The sequence below is a fragment of the Pongo pygmaeus genome, chromosome 4 (assembly GCF_028885625.2).
Source record: "Pongo pygmaeus isolate AG05252 chromosome 4, NHGRI_mPonPyg2-v2.0_pri, whole genome shotgun sequence".
In the NCBI taxonomy this organism is placed as follows: Eukaryota; Metazoa; Chordata; class Mammalia; order Primates; family Hominidae; genus Pongo; species Pongo pygmaeus.
In genome coordinates, this window is record NC_072377.2 from 138,947,412 (window position 1) to 138,960,794 (window position 13,383).

The window sequence follows — 13,383 nt, forward strand, 5'->3', positions numbered from 1 at the left end:
CAGGCAATCCAACCGCCTGGGCCTCCCAAAGTGCTATTACAGGCGTGAGCCACCGCGCCCAGCCTTCCAGCTGGTCCTTATTTATCCTCCAGCACTTTCAGCTGTTCTGTTCCGATTTTGATCCATGCAACGTGGGGGGTTGGGGGGACAATCCAACAGGTGAATCCTCTCCCACCCCCAGAAATGGCTCAAGGAGACCTCCTAGTGGGTTACGGGACCACTGAGCCATGGACCCCAGGGTCACCTTTCTTCCCACCACAGTCAAGCTCAGCATATAACTTAAATACACAGTGGCCTCGGAAGTGTCAAGGAGAAAAAAATGTCCATTTTTTCCCCTCCATATACAACCAAACTGTTCTAATACAGCCAAAGGAACTGGAGAAGCAGTTTTATTTTTGCCCTTCCTGTCGAGGAAAAACTGAAAATGCAGGTGCCATGAAAATACTAAATGGAGGCCGGAGGCGGTGGCTCATGCCTGTATTCCTAGCACTTTGGGAGGCCAAGGTGGGTGGATCACCTGAGGTCAGGAGTTCGAGACTAGCCTGGCCAACGTGTTGAAACCCCATCTGTACTAAAAATACAAAATTAGCCAGGCGTGGTGGCAGGCGCCTGTAATCCCAGCTACTTGGGAGGCTGAGGCAGGAGAATCACTTGAACCCGGGAGGCGGAGGTTGCAGTGAGCCGAGATTGTGCCATTGCACTTCAGCCTGGGTGATAGAGCAAGACTCTGTCTCAAAAAAAAAACCTAAGTAGAGAGTGCTCTTGGAGCAGGGTTTCCAAGCCTTTCAAAGGAAAGTTGGAAAACGCTATAAGTTTTCAAACTTTGGGATCTTCAGCTCTTACAGAAGTATCTAAGTCAGGTGTGGTGGTGCACACCTGTAATCCCAGCTACTTGGGAGGATCCCTTGAGCCCAGAAGTCCAAGGCCAGCCTAGGCAATGTGGCAAGACTTGTCTCTAAACAAAAACAAAAATAAAAACAAAAACAAACAAAAAAAGTAAATTCTAGGTTGGGTGCAGTGGCTCACGCCTGTAATCCCAGCACTTTGGAAGACCAAGGCAGGTAGATCACTTGAGGCCAGGGGTTCGAGACCAACCTGGCCAACATGGTGAAACCCCCTCTCTGCTAAAAATACAAAAATTAGCCGGATGTGGTGGCGCGTGCCTATAATCCCAGCTACTTAGGAGGCTAAGGTGGGAGAATCACTTTAACCCTGGGGGCAGGGAGCTGCAGTGAGCAGAGATCGTGCCACTGCATTCCAGCCTGGGCAACAGAGTGAGACTGTCTCAACAAAAACAAAACAAAACATAAATTCTGACTATTCCTTTCCTAGGGCTTCTCCAGCATCCCGACTCTCCAACAGCACTGGGCTTTCACAAGGACAAATAATATGCAAAACTTTTTGGGAGTCTACTTACGATAATTGCCTTAAATTAACATCACAAAGCAATGGAAATTGCATTCCCCTAAGGCTTCTTACTGCAGGAAGTTACCCAGCTCCTGACTGCAAAGGTAGTGACGATTAAAGTCAGGTTGGTTAGCTTCTGTCTTGCAAAGCTTGTCTGTTAATCCATTACTTGTGTTCATATAAAATGGCATTTCTGTATCAAAATGCGTGAATGTTTTAACCTTTTGTAAATATAAGCTTATTTTTTTCTGTTGAATCAGACAAGTCTTTCCTCTGCCAGAAACCTTAAAACTGGTATTCTTAAAACAGTACTCTACTAGCTGCTTTTACTTCACTGGATCGATGTTCAGCTTTCAGATCACAGAAAGTCAGTCCTTCACTATTTTGCTAGCCTCAGGCCATACCAGGAGAATTTCAGTGTGAGTGTCTTATTTTAAATGTAGCATTGGTGAACTAAAGTGCTCACAGGAAGATGGAGGAGAACTGCAGACCAGGTTACTGGAGGAGCAGAGGATGCAGTTCCAGAAGCCCTGTAATGTCTTCAGACCTTGAAGGCTGTTTTGTAGAAGATGGCTTGTTCTTCCTTAATTTTCAAGGCAAGCATAAGGCCAAAGAGTGAGAGCTATATAAAGCTAGATTTCATCTTTAAATGGAAGACTTTTAAACAATTAGAGCTGTCTGAAAGATACAAAAACTTTCTGGGATTGAACAGAGCTCCTAAGTCATTGGGAGAATTCAAAAGAATGGCCATCTCACAGGTCTACAATACATGCATGACTGAACATGATTAAATATTTTACATGATTTTTTTATAATTAAATATATATATGGACACAGCCATTTGTTTTTAGAAAGCTTTGAAGATGTTTAAGCAAGCTTAAACATTTTTATTTTATTTTATTTTTATTAAATAGAGACAGGGTCTCACTGTGTTGCCCAGGCTGGTCTCAAAACTCCTGAACTCAAGCAGTTCTCCCACCTCGGCCTCCTAATAAGCAAACTCTTGTTATTCTGACCACTAGTTTGTAGAATAGAGCCATGTGGCTAATCATCTTAATCCCACTTGGGTTTCTGAAACCCTTTGCCTGGCTGGCTGTTGTTGACACTGTAGGGGCAAAGAAGGAAAGCTTCCGCCTTTACCTTCTGAAGGTTCACTGAAAATGACAAAAGGCAGGTAGGAGAAAAAGGCATACAAATTTATTTAACATGCAGAGCACAGGGGAACTGCATGAGAAGGATTACCCAATAACCCAATGAGGCCTAGAGGTTTATAGACCCTTCTTCATGGAGGAAGGAGACATGAGGGTGTAGGAGTAAAAGATTTTTAGTGGGGAATGAATGGACCCAGAAGGCAGACTTTATCTTGTGAATAATTCTCTGGCAATTTAACAGGCGGGAGAACAAACAATGGTTTGGGAAGAAGTTTGTCTGGGCTGTAGCTATGGTGTTTAATGTTCAGTCTCTTCCTTTGTGATAGAAGTTTTAATTTTCTCTGGTTAATGAAATTTCAGGGAAGGGATCAAAGGCAAATTGTGTTCCTCTCTGGGGGTCCAGTTTCTAGGTAGATAAGGGAACTTCAGAGAACAGCTTCATTCTGTGCTTTGGGAGAGACAGGATCAGAGAGAAAGGGAGGTAGGGGGAGGTCAGAGGGAGACCCTGGCACTGAGGATTATTTCTGAGGCCCTTCAATTTTCAAAGCACTCAGCATGCCGAAGCATCATATTTTGGGGTATGGCTTTCTGTGCTCCAACATCTGCTCAAAAAAAGGAATAATTAATGTCAAAACAATAAAAATGCTTTATATTTGTATTCTTCTGTATTTGTACATATCCAGATTTTAGCTGTTTCTCTTTTACTGTATAAATTTATGTATTTCCAAATTACATATGTATATATTCCAGAGATGATTTTAGCTTTCAGGAGGACTCATCTGTTTCCTTAGTCTTAATTCTATTAACACCAAAGGATAGCTTCCTAAGCATAAAAGGGAGAAAATTATTCCATTCCTACCTTTAGTCACTGGTGATAGAGATCACTCCAGAACTGAAGAACAAAATCCTCCTCTGAGAGTGAAACTCTTAAATAAAGCACATTGTAGACAAGATTAAGCAACTATGTAAGAAATCTGCCTAAAGAGATATTTTTTCCATAAAAAGCAAAAGATAGTGACACGGATGTCATCTCCATCCTGAATTTAGCTAAATGGAGGTCATTTCTCATCCTGCCCTGCCCCCCTCTCAGGAGGAAGAATGCAGCCCGGGGATGGGGATAACCTACAGAAGCCTTGGGCTCAGCTCCTAAGCCCTAAGGGACAGATGGAGAAAGGAGGACCAGAGGGAGGGGAAAGAGGTGGGGGAGGCGGGGTGCGCTGCTGCAGGTCGCAGGGCAAGACCTGCACTCCCTTAAGTACGTATGCTTCTAGGCTCACAGAGACTGGCCAGGGGCTGGTTGGCATCACACCATACACATCTGTACTAGATACCAAATCACCGCTCATCCTCGACCAGAATGTTTAGTCAGTTAGTTGTGAATATCAATTGCAGAAGAACTTTCTGGTTTCAGTATCTCTCTTTGGTCACAGTCCTAGCTTGTGTGGTTAAAGAAAAAAGAGTCCACTTTTTAGGGTTCCAGATTTAGCAAACAAATAGAATATAAAAATACAAGAGGACGAGTAAAATTTGAATTTCAGAAAAATAATAAATAACTTTTTAGTGTGAAAATATCCTAAATATATTTTATCTGGCAACTCTATCATATTTTCCAATCAAGAGTTAAGCCTTGGGGCCAGGCATGGTGGCACACACTAGTAATCCCAGTACTTTGGAAGGCTGAGGGGGCAGATCACTTGAGGTCGGGAGTTTGGGACCAGTCTGGCCAACATGGTGAAACCTCCTCTCTACTAAAAATACAAAAAAAATTAGCCAGGTGTGGTGGTACATGCCTGTAATCCAGCCACTCAGGAGGCTGAAGCAGGAGAATTGCTTGAACCCAGGAGGAGAAGGTTGCAGTCAGCTATCACGCCACTGCACCCCAGCCTGGGCAACAGAGCGAGACTCTGTCTCAGAAAAAAAGAGAAAGAAAGAAGATAAAGAGAAAGAGAAAAGTCAGCAGAATGGAAATAAATCAGAGACATAAGTAATCAATGACTAACACTTTTTGCTATTTTTTCTCAATTTAAATTTTTTTCTTTTAAAAATTACCTTTTATTTTTGTGAAAATAATGTAAATACACACAAAAATTAAAAAGTCAAAAGGTACTGGGCGCAGTGGCTCATGTGGGTTATACCAGCACTTTGGGAGGCCAAGGAGGGAGGATCACTTGAGGCCAGGAGTTCTAGACCAGCCTGGGCAACATATTGAGATCTTGTCTCTCCAAAAAAAAATTAGCTGGACATGGGAGCGTGCACCTGTAGGCCTAGCTACTTCAGAGGCTCAGGTGGGAGGATTGTATGAACCCAAATGTTCAAGGTTGCAGTGAGCTATGATCCTACCTCTGCACTTCAGCCTGGGTGACAGAGTGAGAACCCAACTTAAAAAAAAAGTCAAAAGTACTAAAAGGTGTATGATGAAAAATAGCAGTGCACTGTTCTACCCAATCCCACTCAATCCCATCCCTGCTTTGATCCCCAGAGGTAGTCAGTTCATCCTTTTCCGTTGTTTTTCCCAGTTTTAACCGCCTCCCATATTCCTAAAAATGCCTATACTGCTATTTTGTTGATTTGTCAGCTTTGGGCATTACCTACTTTCTTTTTCTTTCTTTTTTCTTTTTTTTTTTTTTGAGATGAGTCTTGCTCTGTTGCCCAGGCTGGAGTGCAGTGGTGCTATCTCCACTCACTGCAACCTCCGCCTCCCAGGTTCAAGCCATTGTCCTGCCTCAGCCTCCTGAGTAGCTGGGACTACAGGCGCACGCCACCATGCCTAATTTTTGTATTTTTAGTAGAGACGGGGTTTCACCATGTTGGCCAAGATGGTCTCAATCTCTTGACCTCGTGATTGGCCCACCTCATGCTCCCAAACTGCTGGGATTACAGGTGTGAGCCATTGTGCCCGCCCTGAAAATATCTTTTTACTGTACCATTCCTCTTGACTAATGGTTTGGGTTTAGATCTCTAGGCTGTAAATCATTCTCACTCAGAATTCTGAAGGCCTTGCTCCATTCTGCTCCAGCTTCCAGCACTGCTGCTGAGAAGCCTACTCCCATTCTCATTCCTGATCCTTTGGAGTCACCTGTTTTCTTTCTGGATCCTTTTAGAGTCTTTTCTTTATCCCTGGTTTTCTGCCAGTTCATGAAAATGAACCTTGAAATATAAATCTTATTTTATCTCCCTGAGGATTTTATAGCATTTTAAAAAGTTTTCTTCTTCTCTCTGATCATATTAAAGGATTATGTGCTGAAGAGATGACTAGATGGATGGCCAACCTGCTTGGGTAGAGCTTGACTAATGGGGGACTTCCCTGCACAGCATGGTTGTCCCTGAGCTGCTCTTCCATTGAGGGCCCCAAATGCCTGTATCTAAAGGTCTTCCCTTTGAGCCTGCTCAATTTCTACAGAAAAAGGTTCTTTCATTTTCAGGTGGTGGTTGTGGAGTAGGGGGAGGGTTGGGGTGGGGTGAAGGGGTGAGAAATGTGCCTGGCTCCTAGGTTATCTAGAAGCAGGGTGAGGAAAAGGGGCTGAGAGTTTACCCTTTAGTATCTAGATTTCCTTTTGTTCCCCATATTTCCAGTTCTGCACCCCATACCTGCTCTTCACAGTACCTGATGTGCTGATCCAAATTCCCCAGGGAGTAAACCTCAGGTCTCCTTCAGGAGTGGGCAGGAGCAGACCGCCCACTGCCCACCTGGGCCTCTCACCTGGCTCTCAGGCAGGCACCACACTCCTGCCATTCACAGCGCAGTCCTCTGTCTCCCAGCAGCTCCACCTGCCTCTCTCCTCCCCTCTGCGGGATCAGGCCTCAGCTCCCTCCATGCCTCTGTGTGACTCACCACTCCTTCCTCTGCTTCCCACCTTACGAAAATGTGGTGACATCCTCCGTCTGCTGCTGCCTCCTCTTCTATTCTCAGAGACCTTCCTTGTCAGGTTTTTTTTTTTTTTTTAACTCTTTTTTACTCCTGTATTGTTGTCTTTGGTAGGGCTTGGGAGGGAGCAGAGATTCACGATTCACAAGAGACTCCTCTGCCACGTTTAACCAGTTCTTTCATGTAAGTTTTCACTCTGAAGCATTTTCGGGGGAGCTTTCCAGGCCCTGTTCTGAAATCTTGCTTTCAGTCAACACAGTTGCTTTTTGTTTTGCTTTGTGGTAGATGTTTCTTTATGGGAAGTGGATCAAAGTCTAAACACACACTTTGTTTTGTTTTTTTTGTTTTTGTTTTTTTTTGAGATGGAGTCTCGCTTTGTCGCCAGGCTGGAGTGCAGTGGCACGATCTCAGCTCACTGCAACCTCTGCCTCCCTGGTTCAAGCAATTCTCCTGCCTCAGCCTCCCGAGTAGCTGGGACTACAGGCATGCGCCATGACATCCGGCTGATTTTTGTATTTTTAGTGGAGACAGGGTTTCACCATGTTGGCCAGGCTAGTCTTGATCTCCTGACCTAGGGTGATCCACCTGCCTCAGCCTCCCAAGTGCTGGAATTACAGGTGTGAGCCACCATGCCCAGCACACACACTTTGTTTAATGGTATTGGTAAAACACTCTTGACCTTTTGAACAACAGCAACAAGACCCAAATATGTCTCTCTGCTTTTGTCTTGGAATGGGGATGGAAAAGCTGGAGAGGCGCTTGGCAGCACGGCCCTTGCCCCAGTGCTTGAAGGGCTGGTCCATCTCCTGTGTATGAATAAAAAGCAAGGGGAACGCTGAAATATCATCTCTTTTGAATTCACCATGAGCCCCACTTCTCTGCTCTCCTGTGTTGACACATTAGTGCTATTGTGTTGCATCTGCTGGTGGATTTCCTTTCAACTGCAGGCCACACAAAACCCCCTTCATGTAAAGCTGCACACAAGGCTCTCAAATTATGAGGACACTTTAGCAGTCATTCCTCTTATTGAAGGGCTCACAGTCTTAGCAAAGGATTGCTGCCCTTTCAGTGTGCTCCACTGTGCCCTGATACAGAAAGTCCAGACAAGCTAAGGCGGGAAAGCCAGGCTGGGAGACTGTGACAGGGAAAAGTTAGCAGGAGAGTGAGTAGACCAGATGGATAGGGCTTTGAATGCCACACCAAGTTCTCTGGATTTTTCTGCAGACAGTGGGAGCCACCCAAGGATTTTGAGCAGGAGAGTAACATGAGATAAACTGTGCTTTCAGAAAATTAAGTTGGCCGGGAGCAGTGGCTCACACCTGTTATCCCAGCACTTTGGGAGGCCGAGGCAGGTGGATCACCTGAGGTCAGGAGTTCAAAACCAGCCTGGCCAACATGGCCAAACCCCATCTCTACTAAAAATACAAAAATTAGTCGTGCGTAGTGTCAGGCGCCTGTAGTCCCAGTTACTTGGGAAGCTGCGGCAGGAGAATTGCTTGCACTCAGGAGGCGGAGGTTGCAGTGAGCCAAGATTGCACCACTGCACTCCAGCCTGGGTGACAGAGTGAGACCCTGTCTCAAAAAAATAAATAAATAAAAATACAAAAATTAGCTGGGTATGGTAGCAGGCACCTGTAGTCCCAGCTACTTGGGAGGCCGAGGCAGGAGAATCGCTTGAACGCAGGAGCTGGAGGTTGCAGGGAACGGAAGTTGCAGTGAACTGAGATTGTGCCACTGCGCTCCAGCCTGGGCAACAGAGTGAGACCCTGTCTCAAAAGAAAAAAAAAAGGAAAATTAAGTTGATAGCTGTAGGTCAGAAGATTCAGAGAGGGAGAGGCTAGAGTCCAGGGGGCTCTAGATCAGATCACTGGGAGAGCTTTGTAAAAATCCACACCCCAGGCCAGGCACAGTGGCTCACACCTGTAATCTCAGCACTTTGGGAGGCCGAGGCGGGCGGATCACCTGAGGTCGGGAGTTTGAGACCAGCCTGATCAACATGGAGAAACCCCATCTTTACTAAAAATACAAAATTAGCTAGGCGTGGTGGCTCATGCCTGTAATCCCAGCTACTCGTGAGGCTGAGGCAGAAGAATCACTTGAACTCGGGAGGCAGAGGTTGCGGTGAGCCGAGATTGTGCCATTGCACTCCAGCCTGGGCAAGGAGAGCAAAACTCCGTCTCAACAACAACAACAACAAAAATCCACACCCCAGCATCTGCCCTTCAAGATTTTGTTTCAGGTGGTTTGGGGAGGGAACCAGGAATCTGCGTTCTCAAAACATTCCACAGGTGCAGAGGTCATTGTGACAGGCTGCTAAAGGGGACCAGACCCCAAATATGGGGCTGGGAGTCTAGGGAGAGAGAGGGGAAATAGATGGGGATGCTGCCCTGAGGCGAGCCCCACCTGACCTCTGCCTGTTTAAGGGGCTGAAGGGAGGAAAACATGAAGAAGACCATCAAACTGGGCCAGGAGAGCTGCCTGGAGACTGGTGCCCGGCCTGCAAGGCAACCTTAGAAGAAAATCAGATTTGGGAGATGATGACATGGGACATGGGAGATGATGACAAAGGGGTCTGGGACTTGGGGGATGGTGAATCTGTGAGCACCTGGCTCCTACTTACAGTCATGGAGTATGTGGAACTGGGAAGGGAAACTGTCATTCACATCCCTCAGTCAAACATACATAGGCACGTGCATGGACACAAACTTCTGCAGGAGTCAGAAAGGCTGGTGATTCAGAGACTGGGCTCTGTAATCCAGCAGCCCTGGATCGAAATCCTGTCTCTGTAGCTCTGGCTGAGTCACCTGTCCTCTGTGAGCAACAGCCTCCTCACCTATAGAAAGAAAATGTTGCCAGCAGTTAACTCAATATGGCTTTGTGATGACTCGATGAGATGCTGCATGCAGAGGCTGGACACAGTGCCTGACACAAGGGGAGACTCTGTATGGAAGCTCTAAGGATAATACTAAAAAATGCAATCTCACTTCTGAAGCCAGGGAGCCATAAAGTATTTCATTCAGAGTGCAAGGAAGAAAGTCTACAGGAAGACATGAAGCCTTTTTTTTTTTTTTTTTTTTTTTTAATATATACAGAGTTTTGCTCTGTTGCCCAGGCTGGAGTGCAGTGGCATGATTTTGGCTCACTGCAACCTCTGCCTCCCAGGTTCAAGTGATTGTCGTGCTTCAGCCTCCCAAGTAGCTGAGCTTACAGATGCACGCCACCACACCCAGCTAATATTTTGTATTTTAATAGAGATGGGTTTTCACCATGTTGGCCAGGCTAGTCTTGAACTCCTGACCTCAAGTGATCCACCAGCCTCAGCCTCCCAAAGTGCTGGGATTACAGGTGTGAATCACCATGCCCAGCCAGCATGAAGCCTTTCATTTGCTGCTACCCATTCCGTATGGCTTTCTCTGGGTGTGTGTTTGGTGAGTCCTTTGCCTTTGGTTTCTAGGACTCATAGAGAAATGACAGACCCTTCCTGCTGCATTTAATTGGAGAGGAGCACAGAGACCTGAGATTATAATGATGATGTCTTAAATGTCAAGTGCTTCAAAAGTCTGCTGTTGGACTCACTGTCACCCTAAACAGCTCTGGAAACCAAAACCCTGCAGCCACCTAAAGCATGCCCTGAGTCTCTCAGCCAGGTTTCACCTAGGAAATCTGAGTGACAGTGACGTGCAGGCAGCTGGAAGACGCACAGTAAACCGAGGAGCCTGTGATGAGCTCAGAGGAGGTGAGTTGATGATCTGCTATTTATAGCCCCACTAAGAGGCTCTGGCCGCCAGCTCCATGTGAGGCTGGGTGGAAATGATGCCTTCGCAGAGCTGAGAGTACAAAATGAAATTGGTGATTCATGGGCAGCAGCCACTTGAAAATATGAACACTCCTGCGTCCCCAGCCCCGCCGGCCTTTCACACCCATTTGGAGGCGTGTTGAGCAGAGCTGCTAGCCTGCTGCATCCTAGTCTACATGTGTTTGGGCAGGATGTGAGGACAGGCCGGTTCTACTCTGACAAGGAGCCTACAAAGGGCAGCAGCACCCCTGGGAGCACTCCAAGAACGTCTGCCCACCCCCCCAGAGGCCTCGGCTGGAACCCAGGGCAGGGCTGAGTAAGAGGTAAGCCCCGGGAGGACCTGCGGTCACAGAGAAAGGACACTTCCTGCTCCTGCCCTCTGCCTCCAGGGGCGACGCTGGCAACAGAGCAGCTTTCTGATGACGCTTGTTCTGCTGAACATACAAAAATGTACAATGAGGAAACCCTTGCAGCTTGACATTCCCCCACCCCCACAATTCCACAGCCCAGCACCTGTCACCTGAAATAGCTATTGTTTATTTTCCTCAGTAACATCTTGGCTTCCAGGCCAAAGTCTACTTGGAGGCCCAAACTCAACTCATCTTATGTGAGGAATGCCCTGGAGGTCTCTCAGTTTCCCACAACCAAACTGGATTTAAAGGGCCAAACCAGGATAAGGAGGCCAGCTGAGCTCTGAAGCCAGATTGTCTAGGTTCAGATTCTTTCTCTACACCTGCAGCCACGTGGCTTCAGTCAAATTGCTCTCTGAGACTCAGTTTTTCTCATTGGTAAAATGAGGATAATTACAGAACCTACTTCACTGGGTTGCGGTGAAGGGTGACATTTGAATAGTGGTCAGCCCAGCATCCAGCACATGGACAGACTTGACACTGGACACTGCTGCTGCTGCTTTTGCTGTTGAAGTTGTTTTTACTCCTGGGTTTTGGTCCCTGTACTGATAGCACTCCTTTGCACACAGTCTATGGCACTGAGGTTCCTTGTGGAGGTGGTGCCCCGAGGCTTCAATAGAGACCCTCTGCCCATCACAAACAAACTCCATATCAGGCTGCCAAGCATAGTGGACTTCATCTTGGGGGCATCTCAGCCCCATGCTTGACCGGCCCCTGCCTTTGCCTAGGAACCAAGTGCCTTTCCCCTGGGGCTGGGCTTTGTCCGGGTTGACTACCCTGATGCTTCTGCTCCTCTACGTCCTGGGGTGGTCTTGGGGGTATTAACTGTCACCATCCAGTGGAGGGTCTCACCGGAGGGTCCCAGGTGCTAACTTCAGGTCTGTGGCCAGCAGGCAGCCTGGATGACTGGCCGGATAGGCCCACCTCACCTATGGGCTGCACTTGCAGCACAAACTGCTGATTCATGGAGACTCATGAGGCCTTGGCTGTCTGTACATTCTCCATCTCCAGCTGTCGGCCAAAATATAATTGTAGTTGTCACTTTGGCAGCGAGATGCTATGATGTGTCCTATCTCTAAGGCAGTGAGCTTTTGGAAGATAGGAGGGATCTGCAGCTGCTCCCGTGGAGAGAACCATTCTGGAAAGCGGTCTGTGTGAAGTGCACCCAGGTGCAGTCCCAGGAGTGGTGTGAGCAGCAGGGTGAGGCCCTATATTAGAATGGGCACTGGTGTTGCCTGTGTCTGCATCTACAGTAATGCAATTCTGATGACATCAATGAATAACAGAGAGGCTGCCATTGAAATGAGGCATTGTTGGCAGCTATGAGGACTTGGAAAACAGCCATCAGGCTTATGCACAAGTCAGAATCCATCGTGTGTGGGGTAAATGAGTGGTTAGACCATGCAGTAGGTGGTGTAAGGAAGATGTTGCCAGAGACATAGCTAGGACCAGACTGAGAAGCCAGGGACTCAAAGACCAGGCCATGCAGCTTGGACTTGATCCTGGACATAGGGAAAGTGATGTGATTAGAGGACGTGGGGGTTCTGGGCTCAAGCATCCTTGAAGGGTCGCACTAAGGGCAAGGCTCCCCCTCCCCACAGCAGTTGGCAAGCAGTGGCTTGCTGTTTGAGAAGGTGTTTACCCCTCTGGAGCACGAGTCCCACACTCAGAGGGTGCCTGAGACTCTGCTCGTAGGGTAACCATAGGAAGGGCCGGTCCCAGCCAGGACAGCTGAGTGCGCGCGGTGAGCAAGGCAAAGCACCATGCTTATGTCTTCCCTCTTCTTCCATCCTTCTTGGCCAGGAGTTTATTATTGAAGCACCTGTGTGCAGATGTGCTAAATGTAGATGACTGCACCACTCAGGTCAAAGGTCAGGGAGGCTCCTGGGACTGAGAGATGACCCCGCTGCCTGTGGATGTGGCCTCTCTCCCCACTAAGGAAACAGCAGAGGCAAACATCCAAGCTTGCCTGATGGAGGAATTCCTAGAAGAAAGGTTCTGTCCTTATGTACTTAAATACTGATTTAGAGGTTGGTTAATGGAGACAGAAGAATACTAAGTGTTGGGAGCCGTTACCAGTGGAGGACCCACCCATGAGCACGGAAGCCAGAGCATATCTGGACCATCATGTAAGTCCGGAGGAAGACACAATTCAGTTGACAAAAATTTGTGTACCCTCCTCAGAAGTGCATTGTTGTGCAAGAAATGGTTTGGCAGTGACTCTCCCCTTTCAGCTGCAAGCCATCAAGGGCTGAATGCCTCTCCAGTTGCCAGAGGAGGAGTGGCTTGTAGAGCGGATGTTCCCAGTCTGGCAGAATCTTCTGTCAAGTGTTCCCTGAGTTGGGCTGCCAGGGGGCAGGTGTTGAACAGTGAGGAAGTCCTCTCACCTGATCAGCTTCTGATGCAACAGGGGTGTAGTGAGTGCCCGGAATCCTATGCCTGTGGGTGGAGCGTGAACTTAACCTCTTCCCTGAGGGTAGGCAGCATGTCATAACCACTTCTGGCTGCCCATGGCTGGTTTGGGGCAATATGCCAAGATGTAGTTTTGCCTATTTGGTTTGCTTTTTCCTTTAAAATATACAAAAGTTAATAACATGTACTGGGTTTTTAAAAAAATATAAAATATAAGATATAATCAGAAAAGTCCAAACAGACCGGGTGAGGTGGCTCACACCTGTAATCCCAGCACTTTGGGAGGCCGAGGGAGTGGATCACCTGAGGTCAGGAGTTTGAGACCAGCCTGGCAAACATGGT